Source organism: Myotis myotis, unplaced genomic scaffold (genome assembly GCF_014108235.1).
Source record: "Myotis myotis isolate mMyoMyo1 unplaced genomic scaffold, mMyoMyo1.p scaffold_m19_p_5, whole genome shotgun sequence".
Lineage (NCBI taxonomy): Eukaryota > Metazoa > Chordata > Mammalia > Chiroptera > Vespertilionidae > Myotis > Myotis myotis.
Window position 1 is genome coordinate 104,937,179 of NW_023416357.1, and position 20,489 is coordinate 104,957,667.

A 20,489-nucleotide genomic window follows, 5' to 3' on the forward strand; every position below is an offset into this window, starting at 1 on the left:
ACAAGGAAACTTAACTTCTCTTCACTTAACTCAACACTTACCAAATTTATTTACCCAACCTTCATTTGTGTGTGTGTGTCAAACCCCCAATTAATCCTCCGAAGGACTTACAATTCCTTGAAATAGTTTGGAAATTCTAACCCGACTGTCCAACCTTAGAGAGTTGGTTAAATAAATGATGGTATACCCATGCAACAAAGTATTGGGCAGCCACTAAAAATGATACTGTCGAATGTGTTAGTCTGACTACATTACTGGCCTCAATTCTTCACTCCTGTGTCCGTGTAACCTTGTCTTGAACCCCACCCCACCCCCATTGCTCTGGGCAGGGCGTTCTCCCTGCATTTGGACTCTGGGCTCGCCATGTGACTGGCTTTGGCCAGCAGAATATTAGCCAGAGTGAGGCAGGCACAGGCCTGCTTTGCACAACCACTGCCTGGAGAACGTGCCTGGCCTCGCCTGTTGGAGGACGGTGACAGCAGTCCCAGCAGTCTCCCTCCGCACTGGCAACGGGCGGCTGCCCAGTCCCGTGGTGACCTCCACCTCCGCAGGCCTGCAGCTGACCTCAGGTGCATGAGCGAGCCCATGAGGTCAGGCAAGCCAGATGGCTGCGCCCACACGCTTGAGCTAAGAGTCCCTTACACGGCCCCATGGCTTTGTCTTGTTCCTTACATAGCACATTACCCGCTCCCCGACTTCTACCCCACAGAGGGCCCTTCTGTTCTGTGGTTTATATCAGTAAAAGCATGTTTCACCCTCGTTATATTAATGACATCCACAACACGTAACTGGAGAATAAAGACTAGAAGGTACAGACACCCAGAGAGAAAACACAGTTCAAATCCCAAATCACAAGCCCAGCAGTACCCCGCTCACATGTTAGGATCGATTCTCTCTTTGCTGCTATGGATATAGGGAGGTAAATGTGAAATTCATTTACCAAAATAGCAGCACCGTCTACATATGAAAACTTGCGTCTTAAACTCACTGCATCATTAACATCGCTTCACACCACAACGCTCAGATGCAAAGCCTCAGGTCAGTGTGGCCCACGGTGTGGTGTGCCTGGCACTGGGCTGAGCCTTCCTTACTGTTGCTTTGTTCCGCACAGGCCGTGTCTGCCCGTCCCCGGGGGACCTCACCACACGTTTACCCGATCATCTCCTTAAGTCCCGCACCTGCTCGCCATGCGCTCCTGTGAGCCCTGCGCAAGCAGCTCGCCCTCTGCCTCAGTCTCCTTGGCACTGGGCGCTGCGGGGATCACGGGAGCTGACACACGGGCGGCCTCGAGCCACCTGGCACAGGGAGGGGTGGAGGGAGGTCGCCAGTGGTTTCCTGAGGAAGATGCTCAGAAGCAGAATCCCATCGGGCCACCAGCGTCACCCCAGCACTCCCGGCACCTCATGCCGAGTGCCCCCTACAAAGCACTGTCCTGGGCTGTATTCCCGGCAATGCTGACAGCCCCCACCCGCGTTCCCGGGGGTCTCTATCTTGGGGTCATGTCCAGAGAGGCGGCTGCCAGTCCTCCTCCTGCCACTCGGTTGCCATGTGCTGCTCAGTCACTGCCTCTGGGCTCCGGCCACTCTACCTGCACCCGGAGTGACGGATGGCGCTCGCAGGTGCCCTGCACAGAGGAGGCGCGGCCCTAGCGCACTCTGCCGTGTGGGGAGCACGCTGGGGGCTGGAGCCCCAGCAGCAGCCCCAGCCCCTGCGGGAAGCTCCGGGGGCTTCATCCCCCGGGAAGGCTCTGCCAGCGCCGCCCCCCCCCCCCCCCAGCCCAGCAGCTGTGCACCTGGCTCCTGCCACCTGCTGGCCTCCATTCCCGCTGCTCCTCCAACACACCCCACCCAGGCCCACCCCACCCTTTCCTCTCCCGTCCTTTCCCTTCATTTCCCTCCCTCAGCCTCTCTCTTATTTATTTATGCACAGGGATAAATTGCCCCTCAATACTCCAGGGCAGATTTCAGGGAAACAAGGACATACCCTGCATAGCCACAACGCAACCAGCAAAGTCAGGAAACTACACGGACGCACGACGCAATCCAATCCGCTGACCCTGCTTCCATTTCGCTAGCGGCCTCCACAGCGCCCCTCGTCCGCCAGGACCCAGCCGGGCATCGGATCACCATGCATCCGGCGCCCAGGCCATGGCTTCTAAACCCTGCTCTGCTTCGAAAGGAACCAGCGCCCCGTGGGGGAATTCTGGCTCCAGGGGCAGGGAGGTGCCCGCCTGGACTCGCTGTGCCAGGAAGGAAGGAAGAGCGCAGGAATGCTGGGGACACGGTGAAGGGCAGGAGTCAGCTCGGACGGTGCCCACTGGCCCACATGGGCACAACGGACGCATCACAATGACATTATATAAACCAGCGGTAGCCCCGGGAGTTAGAGCAGGGGTGCAGGAGTCTGCAGTGACAGTCACAAGTCGGGGAGCAGGGGCAGCTCTCACCACCACGGCAGCCTCTAGCTCCCCACCAACCTCGTGTTAGTTATTTACTAATTAATGAGTCGAGTAACATCATAATGTTACATAATCTATATATATAATTGTGCAGAAGCCTGGAAGGCACCACCTTCACCACGTGGTCAGAGGTAGCATCGCCCGGAGCGGGAAAGGATGGCTCTCGGGGTTCCTGCCCCGAGTTCACAAACCTGCAGAGGCTCCGACAGGCCGGAGCTGAGGGCGCCGGGGAGGAACTGGCCTGTCCCCAGGGGGCGCAGGACAAGGAGCGTGTGGGGGAGACTGTTCTTCCCACCCCGAGGGCGCGTGGCCTCGTTCACGGCCGGTCCCGGTGCCGCGCCGGTGTCGGGCACGCAGCACGTGCTCAGTGAGGGTCGGCCGAATCAAGTCACTTTGGAGAGACACGTGCCCCTGCCGGGCTCCGCATGGGGCTGGAGGCTCTCCCCGGGGAGACGGGCACCCCTTCCTCGCGGTCACGTGGCGATCAGGAAGCGGGGGAGGGAGTGCGGTGGTGGGCTGTGACGCGGCTTCCTCTGCAGAGTCCCGTAACTTTCCCTCTCGCAGCTCACAGGTGCCACGGCGCCCTGCGCAGAGGGGGCCAGGGGGCCAGGCGTCGCTTCAGCCCCGATTCTGAATAAAGAGAAACAGGGAGGCGGAGATGCCTGTCTGAGGCCACACCGCAGAAGGGCTGTCGTGGTAAAGGCCTCCAAGAGGGTGGACTGAAACAGCATCCTGACCGCAGCCAGGGTGTCGTCTTTGACACACACATGCGCGCGCGCACACACACGTGCACACGGCACTCATCAGCGGGCTTCACGGGATGCGGGAGCTACATTTCAGGGAAACCATGGCCCAGGTGCAGGTAAATAAAGGATTAAAAACAAGAATTGCCAAGTGATCCCAGTCAAGCATGTGGCAGGAGGAAACAACTTCCAGTCTGCACCGGCAGTCAGCGATCCTGACCTGCTGGAGCTGGGCGGAGTCTCAGGGGTGGCCTGCCTCGCTCAACTGCCAACTGGACAGGGAGCCCTGCAAACACCACCTCGGACATGCTGCGGGGCAGTGCCTGCTCGCACTCCTCCGTGGACGGGGCACGCACCCCCAGGCCATGGTTGCGCAGAGCCTGGCCATTGGCAACAGCTGCCTTGTGTGGAGCCAAGGATCATGCAGATAAAATCCTTCGTGTGAAGTACCTGCATTGTGCTTGGCACTTTGCGAGGTGCGGTTGAAGCATGACCTTATGGGATCTGCCTGAGACCCTGCAAGATGGGCTGTGATCCCCACTTTCCACCCAAGGGAACCGAGGCCAGAGGTCAAATAACTTGCCCATCAGGTCCCACAGCTAATGAGAGGGCAGAGCTAGAGCCAGGACCCAGGTCTGTTGGCTTCTGAGCCCAAGGCACCTTCCAATGTATCAACGCCTTCAACTTCTCCTCCCAGAACCGCAGGCCGAACCCAATGAGATGAATGAAATGAGCCAGAAAGAGCTGGCCATCCTGCTTGTCAATTTTAAACATCAGCTGCCCGCACACAGGACCAGGAGGGCTGACTGAGCAGCAGAAAAAGCCGAGGATCTGTATTGTCTACAAACCCCCATGAGCCAGAGGTGAAGCAGCAACTTAAACAAACAAAAACACCAACTAACGCCATATTAATAGAGATATGAGAGCCAGGACAAGGGAGGGGACAGTGCCCACACATACCTGTGCTTCCCTGTGGAAGAAACGCTGCTGACCTGAAGCTTGTTGAGGATGACAACTGGCACAGAGAGGGCCCCAAGCCCCGGGGGCAGGTCTGTGCCTAAAGGCTCTGCCCTCCTATATCCTGCGGCCTCATCATTCACTTAACATGCAATATTTACCACATCCCTCTACCATTTAGCCATATTAATTTTTTAATATATATTTTTTATTGATTTCAGAGAGGAAGGGAGAGAGATAGAAACATCAATGATAGAAACATGCAACCTGGGCATGTGCCCTTGGCGGGAATCGAACCTGGGACCCTTTAGTCCACAGGCCGACGCTCTATGCACCGAGCCAAACCAGCTAGGGCTAGTGATATTAATTCATTCAACACTCAAAACAGCCCCAGGAAGTGGGTGCTATTATTCCCCATTTTCAGAGGAGGAACCAAGGCACAGAGTGGTGTTAGCGACTGGCCTGGCTGCAGGTGGCAGCCTGGATGTGAGCAGGGCGCTCAGGCCCCAGAGCCTCTCCCTCTGTCCTTAACGTCCTGGGACCACGGGCCCGTCTGAAAATGGGTGCAAACTCCAACCCTTCTTACTAGGCAAGTGCAGACCCTTAGCTTTGCCTTCTACTTTAGGGGTCCACAGATCCCTGAGCCCAGGGAGGACTCCAGGCCAGAGGCCCCTCCTCTGGGCAATGAGCAGATTGGAGGGTCTTTGAACAGGGTTGTGGCAGGATCTTCCTCAGCCCAGAGTGGGGCCGAGAGAATAAGGGGATGCGGACTAAAACAGACCTGGGTCACCCCAGCCTGTCCTCTACCTGTGAAGGCCCAGGAGCGAAAGCGGCCAATCCAAGGGGACGCTCTGCCTGATTCCACGTATGTAACCATTTCAACCATTTCAGTGTGTAACGTTCCCGAAATGGCAGCACTGGAGAGGGAGCAGGTTACTGTGGGTTAAGTGGGGACAGGCAGGCAGGGAGGGCGGTGTGGCTATAAAAGGCAACACAGAGAGGGATCCCTGTGAGGACAGACCGCTTGGCATCTTGCCTGCGGGGATGCAGACACAAGCTGTGCGTGTGGTGAAACTGCACAGAACTAAAGGCCTCACGTGAGGGAGTGCAGGACACGGGGCGAGCTGCACAAGGCCGTGGCCGTGGCCGCCACCTCAGTTCTGGAAGGTGTCACCTGCACGCAGCTGAGCGCACGGGGATCTCCGTATTATCTCCTTCCCCTGCGTGTGAGTTCACAGCTATCTTAAAATGAAAGGTTTAAGGAAATAAGAGACCTCAAGCCCCTGCCACCCATCCACTGTCCCCTCTCCGTCCCCCACAAGTCTTGTGTCCCACGGGCCTCTGACACTCCCCGCCAATCTGTCCGGTGCAGCCTTTGCACCCAGAAACCCATCACCTAAGCAGGGCTGCCCCTGGTACTTATCACAGCACCTGCTTCTATCTGCCGTGTACTTATCACCGTCTCTAATCATATCACTGAGGTTACATGTATGAATGCTGGTTTTATTTCAGGAGGTAGATGGCAAAGATAGAAAGATCTGACTACAAACAATTTTCAACTTCCTCAGATCAAAACACGCCAAAGCAGAAACAGAAAGCAAGCAAAAGACTAGGAAAAGGCAGTAATGCACATAATGGAGCGTGGATGGCCTATCATATGTAAAAAGGTCTTACAAAACCAACAAGACAAACAGCCTTTAAGAAACATAGGCAAAGGACATAAATGGGTCACCGAGGAAGCATCCGGTGTTGCCACAACATGAAATAGCCCCTCATGCTGCTGCTGGGTCCTGCCGTGCGGAGCGTAGAAGATGGCCTGTGACGCTTCAATGATCCCTTTGTCTTCACATGTACAGGAGAACGCGAGCCCATGAGGCCGGGCTGTGGTCTGCCGGGGCATGGCCGTGTCCCCAGGGCCTAAACAGGGCCTGATACGGGCCCCGTATGTGCTCAATAAACAGCTATGAAATGAGTGGTTGGCTAACCTTCAGCAATAACAAATTCAGTCATCTACCTTTAGACATGGGTCTCTACCAAGCTTTTGTGCATAACAATGGCTACGCATTCATAATGTTTACCATGTGCCCGGTATTGTTCTCAGTGCTTACAATGTATTAATTAACCAACTTGGTTCTCACAATTCTATGAAGTTGGTGCCATTAAAACCCCACTTTACAGATGAGGAAACTGAGGCACAGAGAGGTGAGAGCACCGCTTGTGGTCACAGAGCTGGGTTGGAACGCCAGCCTGAGCCGGCTCAGAGGGAAGCGCCCTGGCGGAGAAGCCCATCTAACTCACATTTATCTGGGGCAGGTGAGTGGCAGGTCCTGAAATGTCAGCAGCCAGCACCGTCCGGAAGTGACCGAGCAGGCTCTTCCTGAGCCCAGAGGGTGTGCGGGCCCCTTGCTCCTCTCCTCACTCCTGACCACAAACCAGCGCGAAGGGGCTGGATCGGCAGACAGGATGCAGCTTGTCCCAGGACAAGAGGCCTGTGGAGGAAGCCAGCGACACTCAGGCTGCAGGGCCCTCCCTGGGGAGCCACTGGTCCCTAAAACTCCACAGTCTTAGGCCAGCCTGGAGCTTCCTCCGGCCTCGGGGACAGCGGGCGGTATGGCAGGGGGCCAGGAACACACTTCTCCCTGAGGCAGCAGCCTTCCCATAACTGCTGACAGGCCGGGATTCCCAGAACCAGCAGCCCGTGTCAACAGCCCCACCCAGGACAGTGAGACGGGCCAGGCCAGGGCCCCAGATGGCGTGAGCTCCGCCTGCCTGCCCCTCCTCCCGCCCAGCCAGTGATGGGAGGGCTGGCGGCATGCGGGCTCTGCTGGAGCAAAACCAGGAGCGAGAATCAGGAACTCAGCCAACGGAGCCCACCAGGCTCCTGCGTACCTACTGTGTGCTCCAGGTCCTCGCCCATTCACCCATGTCCTGTGTGTCCTTGTTGCAGGTGTTTTCTGAGCACCTACTCTGTGCCAGGTACTACAGATGCGAACAAGGCCATTCACTCACTCATTCCTTTCTTCCTTCTTCCCTTTGACAAATATTTGAGTGAGAAGAGAAGTTACTGGAAGGTCTGAGCAGAGACATGACACTGTGAGACTTTCCAAACCATCCCTCTGGCTGTGTGGCCCAGGGCAGAAGCAGGGCCCAGTGAGGAGGCCGCCGGGCTGGTCCGGGCAGCAGGTGCGGGGCTCGCACAGGGCTGTGGGGAAGGACTGGGGACAGGGGCTGGGGCCTAGGTCTGGCTGAAGGTGGAGCCCACAGGGTTTGCTGACGGAGTGGAACTTGGGGGTGGGTGAGAGGAGAAGGGGATGAACGAGGCCAGAGCCCTGAGCGGGTGGAGTGGCCATTGACCCGGTGGCATGGACCCTGGAGGAACCGCATGAGAACCAGGCCACAGAGAGCAGGGGGCAGCACCCTCGGAAAGTGTAAGAGGCAGCAGGAGTCGCCGTGGGTGAGGGGCACGCTGCTCCTCCTGGGTGACCCCGGGAGGACGAACAGAACCCTCCAGGGGCGGCGGGGAGTGTGGAGAGGGAGGAGAATGTTCCAGAGGGCACCGCGGCTCCCTGAGGGCAGGGGACGTGCCTCGTCAGAACCTGAACCCCGAGCCCGGGGCTGGCACTCAGCGGGCACTCAGTACATGGCCACGTGCACGTCACTGTGTCCTCGCTGAGGCTGTGCACAGCCTCCTTCCGTGCTGCGCTGTTCCAGACACTCTAAGGCCCCCCTGAGGTGAGCACGATTAATAAACTCATTTTACAGATTCTGAAGGCTCCTGGGAGAGAAGAAGGAGGGGAGGGACAAGTGAAGAGGGAGCGAAGGGCCAGGAGGGGGCACAGCCAGTTCCTGCCACACAAGCCGGGCCCTTGGCTGCGGCGATGGGTGGGAGAGGTCTGGATGGAGCAGGGGGTCGGCAGGGCCAGAGACAGCCTGTCTGCAGGCGTGGGGAGCAGTCCTGACGCCCCCAGGCAGCAGGGCCCTGAGGGAGGTCCAGCAGGAGAGGCTGCTTCCAGAAACCCCATCCACCTGTGTGCGAGGACCACCCAAGGGGCAGCAGGACGGGGCTGGAGCTGGGGGAGGGGCAGGCTCCGCCCTGTCTGGGAGTGGGCGTGGCAGAGGCATGGCTGCTGGTGGCAGCTGGGGGTGGAGGTGGCCATGGCAGGCAGTGGCGCTAGGAAGGGAGCCGGCTTGCTGGGGGAGACCACACACTCCGCCACACTGCAGACACGTGACTGCACGCGGGGGGTGGCCCTGGAGCCATCCGGGAGGCCACCTGTCCTGGTGGCTGAAGGCCGGCAGCTGTGCAGTGAGCCACATGTCCTGGTGGCTCTGAAAGGAGCAGGAGAGGCTGGAGCTGGGGCCTCCTCCATGGACGGGCGGGCCGGACCCCTGGAGGGAGGCACCATCTCGGGGACAGGCTGGCATCTTGTGCCAACGGCCACTTTATGGCAGTGTGTACACCTGTGCCGGCTGTGGACACGCCGAGTCCAAGCAGCCAGTGGGGCTCTGGGGAGGCACAGGCGACTCCATCTAGGATTCTGGAGGCCACACCATCGGCAGGAGGCCCCGGAGGCCCGGGGAGGAGGCTGAGCCGGCAGCCCTACAAGCCCTCCTCCTGCTTTATTTCTCTGCACACACTTCCTCCTGCAGCACATCACACACCGCACCCTTCCCGGTCACTGTCCAGATGCCCGCCGGACGCCAGCTCCCACAGGGCCCAAGCCTGTGTCCGCCACCTTCTTGCTGTGGCCCCAGAGCCCAGGCCAGTGCCCATAGGGCAGGGCCCACAGATCCTTGTGAATGGAAGGACTGAACAAACTCCCCCCGGCCGTGCGCAGGGCGCCTGGTCAGCTGGCATTTCCGCCTCTCACTGCTGGGCAAACACTGACCACTCCTGGCCTGGAGTCCCCTTAACACCCCAATGCAGGCACGATGGGCCACCGGAGAGCTGACCTCCGGGAGCCGGTAATTGGGGCATGACCACGGTTATTACTCATTTCCTGGGAGACAAGACACACGATGTCAGGCCGCGGGGCACTGATTAGATTGTGGCTGTGTTAGCGACAGTCACGACAGTGCCGGCTCTCAGGGGGCCTCCTTCCTGAGGTCCGCAGACGGCACCACAACTGCCTGGCCTGTCCCCAGCCCCTCCAGCCATTAGACTATGGCAGGTGCTGGCTGTTCTCATCGCCTTTAAAGGTGGACACGGGGACCCCGGGGCCCAGGAAGGTTCAGACACCTGCCTGCGGACGCACAGCTATAAGCGGTGGGGCTGGAATGTGATCCTACACCTTCTGGCTCTGGAGTCCGCAGCCCAGCGCCTGGCACGGAGGAAGCAGCCATAAACCTGGTCCCGTCCCACACTTCCCTGTGTGCTCCGCCGGCAAGTCCCTGTGAAAGGCGCAGCCCCTCACGCCCTGCACAGAGGGGGGCACCAAGGCTCAGAGGGGCTCAGAAACAGTCCCAAGGTGACGGGGTTGGAGGTAACCGGGCTAGAACTTGGCCTCCATCCTGTTTGCCCAGCCCTCACCAGTGAACGTGTCTCCACACTGACCAGGACTTTGCCCCCGGGCACAGATAAGCGCGCCCTGTTCATTTTCTGTCTGCAGACAGGCTGTGGGGGTGGAGGAGCAGGGGTTCTCCCTCAAGTTCTTCCTGTTGTCTCACCCTAGATCAGTGATGATCTAGGGCAGTGATGGCGAACCTATGACACGCGTGTAAGAGGTGACACGCGAACTCATTTTTTTGGTTGATTTTTCTTTGTTAAATGGCATTTAAATATATAAAATAAATATCAAAAATGTAAGTCTTTGTTTTACTCTGGTTGCAAATATCAAAAAATTTCTATATGTGACACGGCACCAGAATTAAGTTAGGGTTTTTCAAAATGCTGGCACGCCGAGCTCAAAAGGTTCGCCATCACTGCCCTAGATCATTCTGGGCAGTCAGGGACGCACCGACGTGCGGGGCCACTCATGTTGGCAGGACTCCAGGGCATCTAAGACACAGAGCATAATTCTGGCCTAAGTGTGGGGGCCCTACCTTGACTCTCTGGGAGAGCTTGGCAAGCTGGGGTCCTCTCAGAGCCTCAGTCTCCTCATCTGTGAAGTGTGGGCAGAACCACTTGCTCAGGGGGTGGTTGCAGGGAGGCAAAGAGACCATGGCCGGTGGCAGAGGCCTGGGACCGTGTGATAGGGCAGGTGGCCAAAGCTCATCTCTAAGCACCAAGTAAACTGCGACGCTGAGGAAATGACGGCAACACAGACAGGTCTCACGGGTTCAGGCTGAGCGAACGAAGGGCAACACTGATTCTACCGATAAAAAGTTCCAAAGGAGACAAAGCGATCTCAGGGTTAGAAGTCGGGATAGTGTCCTTGCAGGTGGGGGCAAGAGGGAGCCTTCCGGGGGCTGGTCATGCTTCGTTTCCTGATTGGGCTACACATGCACGTGTTCACTGAGAAAATGAATGAAGCTGCACACTTGTTTGCTCGTATCCTATATAATAAAAGGCTAAATGCAAATCGACCAAACTGCAGAACAACCGATTGCTATGATGCGCACTGACCACCAGGGGGCAGACACCAATGCAGGAGCTGCCCCCTGGTGGTCAGTGTGCTCCCACAGGGGTAGTGCCCCCAGCCACAAGCCGGGCTGACGGCTGGCGAGTGCAGCAGTGGTGGTGAGAGCCTCTCCCGCCAAAGTGGCAGTGCTAAGCTGTCAGTTGGATGTCCTCTGAGGGTTCCCGGGCTGCCAAAGGGCGCAGGCTGGGCTGAGGGACACCCCCCCCCCAAGTGCACAAAAGTCGTGCACTGGGCCTCTAGTGTTGCAATAAAAAGGAAAGGAGAAAAGATGGATGGGAGGGAAGAGACTGGAGTGTGCAGTCTAGGGTACTGGGGAGTGTCAATAAAGGTCTCAGAAGCATCCTTCCTCAGGGCTGGAAGGATCCCCAAGACCGAGTCCACTCCCAATGCTACTTCAGGTGCCCGTAGGGCGGCGTTTTACAAGGGGCCATCTGCCCCCTGGCACCTGCCTCAGTACAGGGCACTCACGGCCTCTGGGGCAGCTCCCAGCCCTCAGCCACCTGCTTCCCGGCCACAGGGTCACTCCTCCAGAGTAAACACAAGCACGTCAGAGAACTCAGGCGCCTGGCCTCAGCGAGTGGAGAGGGGACAAGCGGGGAGCCCACACCCCGTCCCACAGGGCACCGCCACTCTGCATCGGCACTTCCTGCCACGTGAGACTGAAGGCTTTTTTATTTTTCAAAGCAGCCCGAAATCCAGACTGTGTGAGTGTTACCCTGACGTGGAAGTGTTGGAAGAGGTCAACCACACCCATGTGTGCGGTCCCTCCTGGTCTTACTATCACCAGCTGGTGTCCTCCTGGAGGGTGGGGCGTGTCCTGAGATGCCAGGAGACCCCAACAAGTGGAAAAAAAACAACAGGTGAGACCCCCACACCTTCCCCAAGCCCCAGCACCCCCGAAGGTGAAAGGCTGCTTTTCAAATGTTCCCCACCTTCTGTCCCTATTATCTTTTGCTCATTATGGGATGCCAGTTGCTATGGTAACGAGAAAGAAGGGGGACCCTGGTGCCAGTGAGGATTCCAAAAATCCTGCATGCCCCACTGCCTTCCTCCTCAGTCCTGACACATCTGCACTCTCCCGCCCTCCCCAGCCGTGCCCGACTCCCTCACCTGCACGTCACTGGGCCGGCGGCTGCCTCTCGCGGCCTCCTCCTGTGCCACCCCCTCAGGACACTCCTGGCCAAACCCCGCTTCCTCAGCCGCCTCAGCGCTCTGCCTGTCCCTGTCCCAGCCGCCTTTCCGTTCTCTCACAGTGAGCTGTGCCCACCACTCCTCTCCGTCTGCAGACGAAGTTCCTCCAGGCCAGCCCGGGACTGGGTCTTACTCATGCCCCTTTGTGAACAGAGGCAGCGGCCAACCGGAGGCGACCAAAGGGAAGTCATCGCCACCTCACGTGGGCGCTTTCCCACATCCAGGCCTTTGCACCGGCGTTCTTGCTGCCTGGAACGCCGGCCTACACGTACGCCCAGTGGCCAGTATGTGCACAGGGACGTTTGCCTTTCATATTCACTATCGTAGTTATTTCCACAAAAACCCAGAGAGAAGGGCAAAGCGGGCCCTTCCCCAATCTAGGGATGAGGAAATTGAGGTCCAAACAGGGAAATGACTTGTGATTACTATAGTAGCAAGTGGGTTGCAGAGTTGAGACTGAGATGCAAGTTTTGTTTTCTTTTAAATTCATCTGGCCACAGACTGGGGTCAAATAAAAAGCCTACAACTTTAGAGTAGAAGAAAAGAAAATAAAGAATCAGAAAATTAGCCAAGAAAAATGCAAATAAAGATAATAGGTATAGGAATATTAATACCAAATAAAACAGAATTAAAAGCATCAAAGTATTAAATGAGAGAAAGGTGGCTGTTTTATACTGATAAAGGAACAATTGGCCAAGAAGGTATAACACATGAACCCGTCTTCTATTCACATTTTCTATTCATATGCAGCTAATAACAGCTTTGAAAAGAAAGCAAAAATGAAAAACAAAACAAAATAAAAAAAAAAAACGAGAGAAGGTCAGGAGAACAGATCCTTTATCACAAGGGGAGATAAACCAGGTAGACAAAAACACATAAAACATGAGCAACATAAATGCCATAGTTAGCAAGCTTGAGCTAACAGATATATTTCCAGAACTTCCTATCCAGTAGAAAGTATTCCTCCTTTCAAATGCAAGAGGATCATACAGAAAAATTAACCAGAAAATCTTACAAAGAAAATCTTCATTTTTATATAATAAAAGCCACAAATATTAACCATCTCTCTCTGTATAAAACCCTAATATGGAAATAGACCAAACGGTGGAACAACTGAATAACTGGTCACTATGAAGTGTGTTGACCACCAGGGGGCGCATGCAGAACATGGCGGGCGTCAACCACAGCGGGATGGTGCAGCAGGTGAGCGGGGGCTCCAGACCAAGGCAGGGCGCCTGGTCGCTGTCATCAGGGTGAGCCTCTGGTGGTTACTGAAAATTCTTTGCTCCCACATGTGGCAGTCCTGCCTAGCGCTCGCACCCACTGCCAAGACCCAGCGCCGGCCCTGATCACCCCGCAGGGCTTCTCCACCTCCCCCTGCTCCTGAGGGTTGATTGAGGCCAGCAGCCGCCTCTTGCCAGCCCCGCTCGCACCCGCTGATGGCACCGGACCCAATTGCTCAGTGCCATCAGCGCATGGGAGCAGTGGCAGGAGCAGGGCTGCCGGCAGATAGGGAACCAGGGGCCACAGCGGGAGGGGCTGGGGGGAGTGTGGAGGATGGGCTGAGACCTACCCTGTGCCCACCGCAGCCTTGCGGCCCACAGTTCCTTTCAAGGTGCACGGATTCGTGCACTGGGCCCTAGTAATGCAATAAGTTTAGAAATCAGCAGTAAGAAAACTTTCAAAAATTCCATCTACCTTAAAATGTTTTAAAAGCACATGCACTTTTAGACAAAAGAGGAATTGTAAACTATTTTAGCAGTCAATGACATTATATAACAAGACCTGTGGAATAAAGCCAAAACAGTACTAAGAGAAAAAAATATGGCCACTTAGCCCGAAGTACGTTTATTAGAAATTAAGAAAGACTGATAACGATTGTTAGCCTCAAACAAGGAATCTCAGACTGGAAGAAACTTTGATAGCCGCTCAGGTAATTAGAAGAGAAATCTGGAGTTTTAACTGACAAGCCCAACATGAGCCCCAAGTGGGACATGGCTGCTGCAAAGTATGACTGCAGGTTGCATCAACAAAGGCATATGCTCCAGGTCCAAGGAGGTGAAACAAGAAGCTATGGAAGTGAGGTGGATGTTCCCTGTGTGGATCCTTCAAATAAAGCTCTGCAAGATGGAAAAAAAAAAGTTCCTTTCCTCTCTGACTGGGAAGTTTTATAGGGGACTCTGACCAATTGGATCATGTCCAAGGCCAGACTGAGCTCTCACCCTGCCCTGCGTCAGGAAGACTGGCTAAAGAACTCTGGCTGTGCAGCCTGAAAAAGAGAAGTACTGGGTAGGTGCTGGAGGGCGATGGTCACCGCCTCCAAGGGCCAGGACCGGAGCCAGAAGGTGAATGCTCCTGGAAAGCTCACCTGGCTCCATCTCAGGACAGATCTGTCGGAGCTGCCCGGCTGCGGGCCCGCAGAGGCCGCTGCTCCATCGCGGTGGGCAGCCTGGCAGGGGTGCGGCTCCGTGGGCTCCGAGGGCTGCGGCCGGAGACCTGGTCTCTCCTCCTGAGAAGTGCCTGTCCTCCTCTGAAAAGGCACCTCACCTCCTGCTGCTCCGGGAGCCGCGGGCCTCCTCCGCTCTCCCCGCGCTCTCAGCGCCCGCGCTCCTTATCTCCCACCAAGAAACTCAGGTCCCTGCCTCTGCTCCCCGTGGGGACGGCCCAGCACAGCGGCTACGTGCAAGGGAACGACTTCCTGGTCAGCGGCCCTGGGCTCGAATCCAGACGCTGCCCCTGCTGAGTTGTGTCACCAGGTAAGGCTCTACCCGGAGCTCAGCTTCCTCCTCAGAGAAATGGGGGGGGGGGCACCCAGATGTCTACCCGCCTCGCCCAGCACAGTGCCTGCTATGGAGCAGGGCCTCCACTCGTCCGGTCCCACCTCCCCGCCCCCTCTGCTTGGGTGCGTCCTCACTGTCTGGCCGGGGAAGGGGCTCACTGGTAAATGGTCGTCTGTAACGCCACGCCTGGCCTGACCACGCCCACGGGGCTGCTGGGCTGGCCGCAGCCGGGGGCCACACCAGCAGTGATCGCAGCAGCAGGTGGGCCTCCGCATGAGCCGTTTCCATGATGTGTCCAAACCGAGTGGTGCAGACTGAGGACCCTGGAGCGGCAGGTCGCAGCCCTGCTTGCCGCCTGGCAGCTGTCACCCTGGACGCGTTACTAGACCATTCTGTGCTGTTTCCCGTCTGTGACGTCTGGAGAAGAGCGGGTCCTGCTCTGAAGGCTCTTCTACACGTCGAGTGAGACCACGCAGGCACCGGCCCTGTTGAATCCCCACGGCCCCGCCCTCCCCCCCTGGCTTAGTCCCATCCAACTGCATCGGCTTCCTTGTGGCGGGTCCCACACACGGAGCCTGTCCCCACCCCAGGGCCTTTGCACTTGCTGTTCCCCTCCAGAGCACTCTTTTCCGGAGGGTAGCTGCGCGTCTTTACTTCAGGTCTCAGCCCAAAAGTCACCCCCTCAAGTCACCTCCCCCGCTAGACTCAGCTCCACAAGGGCCTACCTTGGCTGCCGTGTCCCCAGCGCCTGGCATGTTCGCTGAGTGAATGCGAGCCGTGTCCCCGGCGCCTGGCATGTTCGCTGAGTGAATGCGAGCCGTGAGCCCGGCGCCTGGCATGTTCGCTGAGTGAATGTGAGCTGTGTCCCCGGCGCCTGGCATGTTCGCTGAGTGAATGCGAGCCGTGTCCCCACGCCTGGCATGTTCGCTGAGTGAATGCGAGCCGTGAGCCTGGTTGCTGGCATGTTCGCTGAGTGAATGCAAGCCGTGTCCCCAGCGCCTGGCATGTTCGCTGAGTGAATGGGAGCCGTGTCCCCAGCGCCTGGCATGTTCGCTGAGTGAATGCGAGCCGTGTCCCCGGCGCCTGGCATGTTCGCTGAGTGAATGCGAGCCGTGAGCCCGGCGCCTGGCATGTTCGCTGAGTGAATGCGAGCCGTGAGCCCGGCACCTGGCATGTTCGCTGAGTGAATGCGAGCCGTGAGCCCGGTGCTGGCCCTCAGGACACGTCACTGTCAGCCTGTGAGCGGCCCTGGGGCTGGAGGCTGCTAGTCCCTCCATACGTCCTCCGCTCAGAACGACACAGCCCCCCCTCAGGAACCTGCTCCACACACCCGGCTGGTGACCGGCCCAGCAGGTCCCAGCACCCAGGCCTGCTTCAGCCAAGACCCTGGACTTCGTAAGCCACCTGGAGGCGAGGAGGCCCTGGAGGCCCAGGGTGAGAATGAGTCGGCGGAGCCAAAGCTGAACCGAGGCATCGGCGCTTCTTGGAAAGGCACAGACACGCAGGAGACAGCGGCCCACGCAGGCGAGCAGCAGCGGAAGCAGGTGAGCAATGGATGAGGCCTCTCTACTCCAGCCTCTGCCCCTGTCTTTACTGTCCCTCCTCAGGGAGGCCATGGCCTGTGCCACCTGCTCCCTGGCTCCTTCGGGTGCTGTCACTACCAACAGGACATCGCAGGTCCACGTTCTCTCAGCAAAATCCTGGGGCCAGAATCCCTCCGATTATACAAAGGTCGCCGTGAACAAAATGCCAGCCGACGGAAGCACCCCTGCCCCCCCCCCCCCACACACACACACGCGTCCAGAGCAGCACCTCGGGACCCACCACAGGGACATCCCTGCAGGACGGACGCGTTCAGCGAGGAGGAGAAACAAAGGCCCCGGGGGCCTCAAGCTGAGCTCAGGTCAAGTCGTGCACCCGACTGACATTTTTGTGAAAAAACTTGCGGTTTTCCGAGCCCGTGGCTTTAGGAATTATACATAAGGGTGGGGTCTGTGAGCATGTGTGTAGGTGTGGCCTGTATTCTCAAGTGGAATTGAAGCTCAGGAGGGCAGGGACGGTCCGGTGCTCTGTCAGCACAGGTATGTGCTCAGTACACATTCGAAGAAGAAATGAATGAGGAAGCCGGGTGTTGGATATGGAGAGGTGACTGTCCCAAATGGGACAGAAACTGCAATCACTGAGCCACGGGCAAGGTGCCTATAAAAATTATCTTGTGAACACCACCCCCCATATACCCATGTCACTGACAAGCAAACCGAGGCTCAGAGAGGTTAGGCAGCGGCCTCCAGATCACAGAGAAGAAGCAGCAAGCTCACATCTGAACCTGGGCCCCTGCCTTCAAGCCCTTCTCTGCGCCTTCAGCTCAGAGGCGCAGAATGACTTGCTGGAAGTCACACCACAAGCAACGGGAACACGGCCCACCTGACGCTGGCTCCTGCAGGACCCGCAGCCACCACTGGGCTCTCCCAGCCACTCTGGCAAGGGCAAGTTCATACAACCTCCTCGCAAGCCATCGGCCTGTCTTCCAGACTAGCCACGGGGAGTCTGGTCTGACATGGCCAGCCAGGTACGGCTCCACAGTGCCGGCCATGAGGAATGCTGGGAAAGATGTCCCTCTCGGTCACCCCAGCAAACTGGGACAGTGAAGAACACAGGCTGGGGAGGGAGGGAGGTTCGAATCCCTCCGTCAGTCCTACACATGGGACCGCAGGCAAGGCCACCACACACATTGTTGATTCTGTTTCCTCGCCTGCAAAACGGGCAGACTAACCCCCATCCAATGGGGCTCATTTCTTAATATTTAACACATACATAGTGCTCACTCTGTACCAGGCACTGTTCTGTGTGCTGACACTTACTAATTTCATCATCAGTGATGGCACAGGCACTGTACTTTCACAGATGGGGAAACTGGGGTCCCGAGAAGCCAGCTGCTTAGTAAGTAGCAAAGCTGGCCTCTGCATCGGGCAGTGTGGCTCCGGAACCCATGCTCCAAACCTCTGCGCTATGCTTCTCGACAGTAACAATAGACAAAAACCCTTATTATGGATGGACTATGTGTTGGAAATTGTGATCAGTATCTTATAAAACATGATGCTTGATTTCACAAATACGAGGAAACGCAGCACCGAGGGGCCTTCGGTCCCTGCCCCCTCCCAGGTGCACGGGAAGCAGCTGAGGGCAGTGCGCTGTTTGATCCCAAACTCCTCCATCCTGGGGCCGGACAGGGGACAGGGGGTAGGCGAGGAGGGTCCAGGAAAGGCCCTCTTCCCACCTCTTTGACACCTCACTTCAGCTCCTTTCTGAACCTGAGCAACAACCTCCCTGCCTGCTGGGCTTTTTGCAGCCCCGGGATCCGGGGTCCGCCGTACAAACACCAGCACTGAGTCACTGCTCTGAATGTGGAAACCCTGAGGTCACCCCACACCTGCTGGGAAATGGGTGTGTTGTAACCAGGGCGACTCGCTAGTGGCCCCCCCCCCGCACCCCGCTGCCTTCCCTGCGCCTCCCTCCAGATTCGACTCCAAAGGCCGGTGGGGCCCAGAAATCTGCATGGCGGCGCTTAGGGCTCAGGCAACGGCAAGACACGCTGGCCTACGCCTCAGCATGGCCCTCGAGACCTTCTGCAACGCGGCCAAGCCCACTTTCTCGCCCCCCCCCCCCCCCCCGGCTTCTCCCTGCTCCCTAGCACCCCACACCCGCCTTTCACACTCCCAGCCTTTGTCCACGCTGTTCCCACTGCTCAGCGGACCCTCCCTCCCGCTCTCCCCTGCCAGCGCCTCTGCTCCTCCTCCACGGCTGGCTCAGGGTCCTGCTCCGTGAGGCCGGCCTCGTGCCCCTGAAGAGCTGATCACCCCCACTGAGCTCCCCGCTCCCCAGAGAGAGGCCTCCTCAGGGCAAACACCAGAGCCCAGAGCAGCACTGGAGGGTGCCGGGAGGAGCCCTGTGAGTGCTGGCGAGTGAGGGAATGGGTGGGCTGGCCCTTCCCAGCCCAGCCTCAGCGTCCTCCTCTAATCACAGGTTGGGCTAGTCCAGTTCAGGGCCTCTGCTGACTCTGGAACCCCCTGACTGTGGGGGACACCCTGGCCATATGGACACCCGAGCCTCAGTTTCCCCAACAGACTTGAGGGTTTTAATAAAGGCGCTGATGTCCCAGCAAATGCTCCAGCTCCTGAGAGGCCAGCCAGAGGGGAGGAGCTGCAGGGTCACAGCTCTCAGAGGACTGGGGCTCAGGCAGGTGAGAGCCGGTCTGGGGCGCGCTGTGAACCCCAGCATCGGCCAGCGGTCCCTGGTCCCGGTCCCTCCTGATTATAGCAAATATAGATTCGGGGTTTTGTTTTTACATCCAGAGTCCTGAGTTTACTGAGCCTCTCTCGCGGAAGGGGGCCTGGGAACCTGCAGGTAATCGGATCCCGGAGGATTCCGTCATTCGGCGGTTTGACAAATAGTTGTCAGGTGGAGGCGGGGGGCTCTGGGGCAGACTGCCCGGTCCCCATCCTCATCCACGCCTTCCCGGGGGCATTTAAGCTGCCTGTGCCCGCGCGCCCTGACCTGGAAATGGCCGTGGTGCACAGCACGGGGAGAGAGGCTTTCTGACTTAACTCCGGAGACTTGCAGCTTCAGAACGGCCTGCGCAGAGGCATCCAGGGCTGGGTCCACCCAACGGCATTCAAATAAGGAGGCCAAAGGTGGAAGGCAGGCCGCGGCCCCAGATTCCTCCAGCTCGTCTCCAGCTGTACACTTTCCGCTCTGCCGCACTTTCTCCCCCACAGTCTCACCAGCTCCCGGCGCGCGGGCCAGGGGGCGACGGCCCGAGACCTGTGTCACCCCACGCGCTCCGCATCCCCAAGCCCCTAGAGGCCGTCCCCGCCGATGCCTCCGCACCAGTTCGCAGGCGCTGGGCTTCCGAGCACCCGGGCCAGCCTTCCTGCCCGGCTCCTCCCCGCGCGAGTCGGGCCCGGGACCCCGCGCCTGGCCCCGCACCTCCCCGACGCCCCGGCGAGCCCCCGCCCGCGCCCCGGGTCCTACCTGCGCGCTCCGGTCCATTCCCCGGCGGGCGCCCGAGCGGGAAGTGGCACCTGCTGGTGGCCGGGATGGCGGCGGGTGCGGGGCTTTCCTGGGGCGGGCCCGCCGCCCCGCCTCCGGCCCCGCCCCGCGCCCGCCCCGGGATTTGCATGCACCTCCCCGCCCACCCCGGGCGCAGTCAGTTCAAGAGTCGCTGTCCCTTCGCCCCCGCGAGCCGGGCCGCTGACCTTTCCTGGGGGCGCCCCCCGCGCGCGGGGTCCCCCGCAGCCGCGAGGTCGCGCCCTCGGGGAGCCCGTAGTAGTTCCCGGCGCTCTCAGAATGAAAACCCGTCCCGACCAGGCCCATTCGCTGCGGCTGGTCCCTGCGCCTTTCCCGCTGTCTCCCCCGCCCCCCCCCCCCCCCCCCCCCCCCGCCCCGGCAGCCCAAGGACTGCTAAGTGCCAGTGGGTGCTCATCCCGCCCACATGCTGCCTGAGCGCCTGCTGTATGTCGGGGCTCCGGGCATATTTAGACGGTAAGGCACCGTTCTCAATCGCTGGTACCCCGACACCCTGTGCTCAGGGCCCCCATCAACTCGGTTAATGCCGCAACTGCCCAGTGAGGACCTCGGCTACTCCCACCCATTTCACAGACGGGCAAATGGAGGCACAGAACCTCTGAGGGATGCTTGCTCAGAGTCGCAGCGGGTGTGGCATTCGAACCCAGGCTCCATAGACCACTAACCACTGGGCCACATAAGAGCCCTGATGCAG

At 58.5% G+C, this 20,489-nt stretch overlaps 1 protein-coding gene across 5 annotated transcripts in view; it reads right to left on the reverse strand.

The window, feature by feature from the left end:
* Window positions 1–19,845, reverse strand: part of LOC118656213 (interleukin-4 receptor subunit alpha-like) — a 35,172-nt gene extending 15,327 nt beyond the window's left edge. For 2 of the 5 annotated variants that reach the window (XM_036309205.1, XM_036309204.1), the window contains exons 1-2: window positions 19,742–19,832; window positions 6,457–6,647 (exon numbers count right to left, since the gene is read on the reverse strand). The gene's annotated coding sequence lies outside the window, so the exon portion shown is untranslated. Of the gene's footprint in view, window positions 1–6,456; window positions 6,648–19,741 lie in introns of all 5 variants that reach the window. The other 3 variants (XM_036309206.1, XM_036309202.1, XM_036309203.1) reach the window with 2 other exon arrangements.
* Window positions 19,846–20,489: the final 644 nt, after the last annotated feature.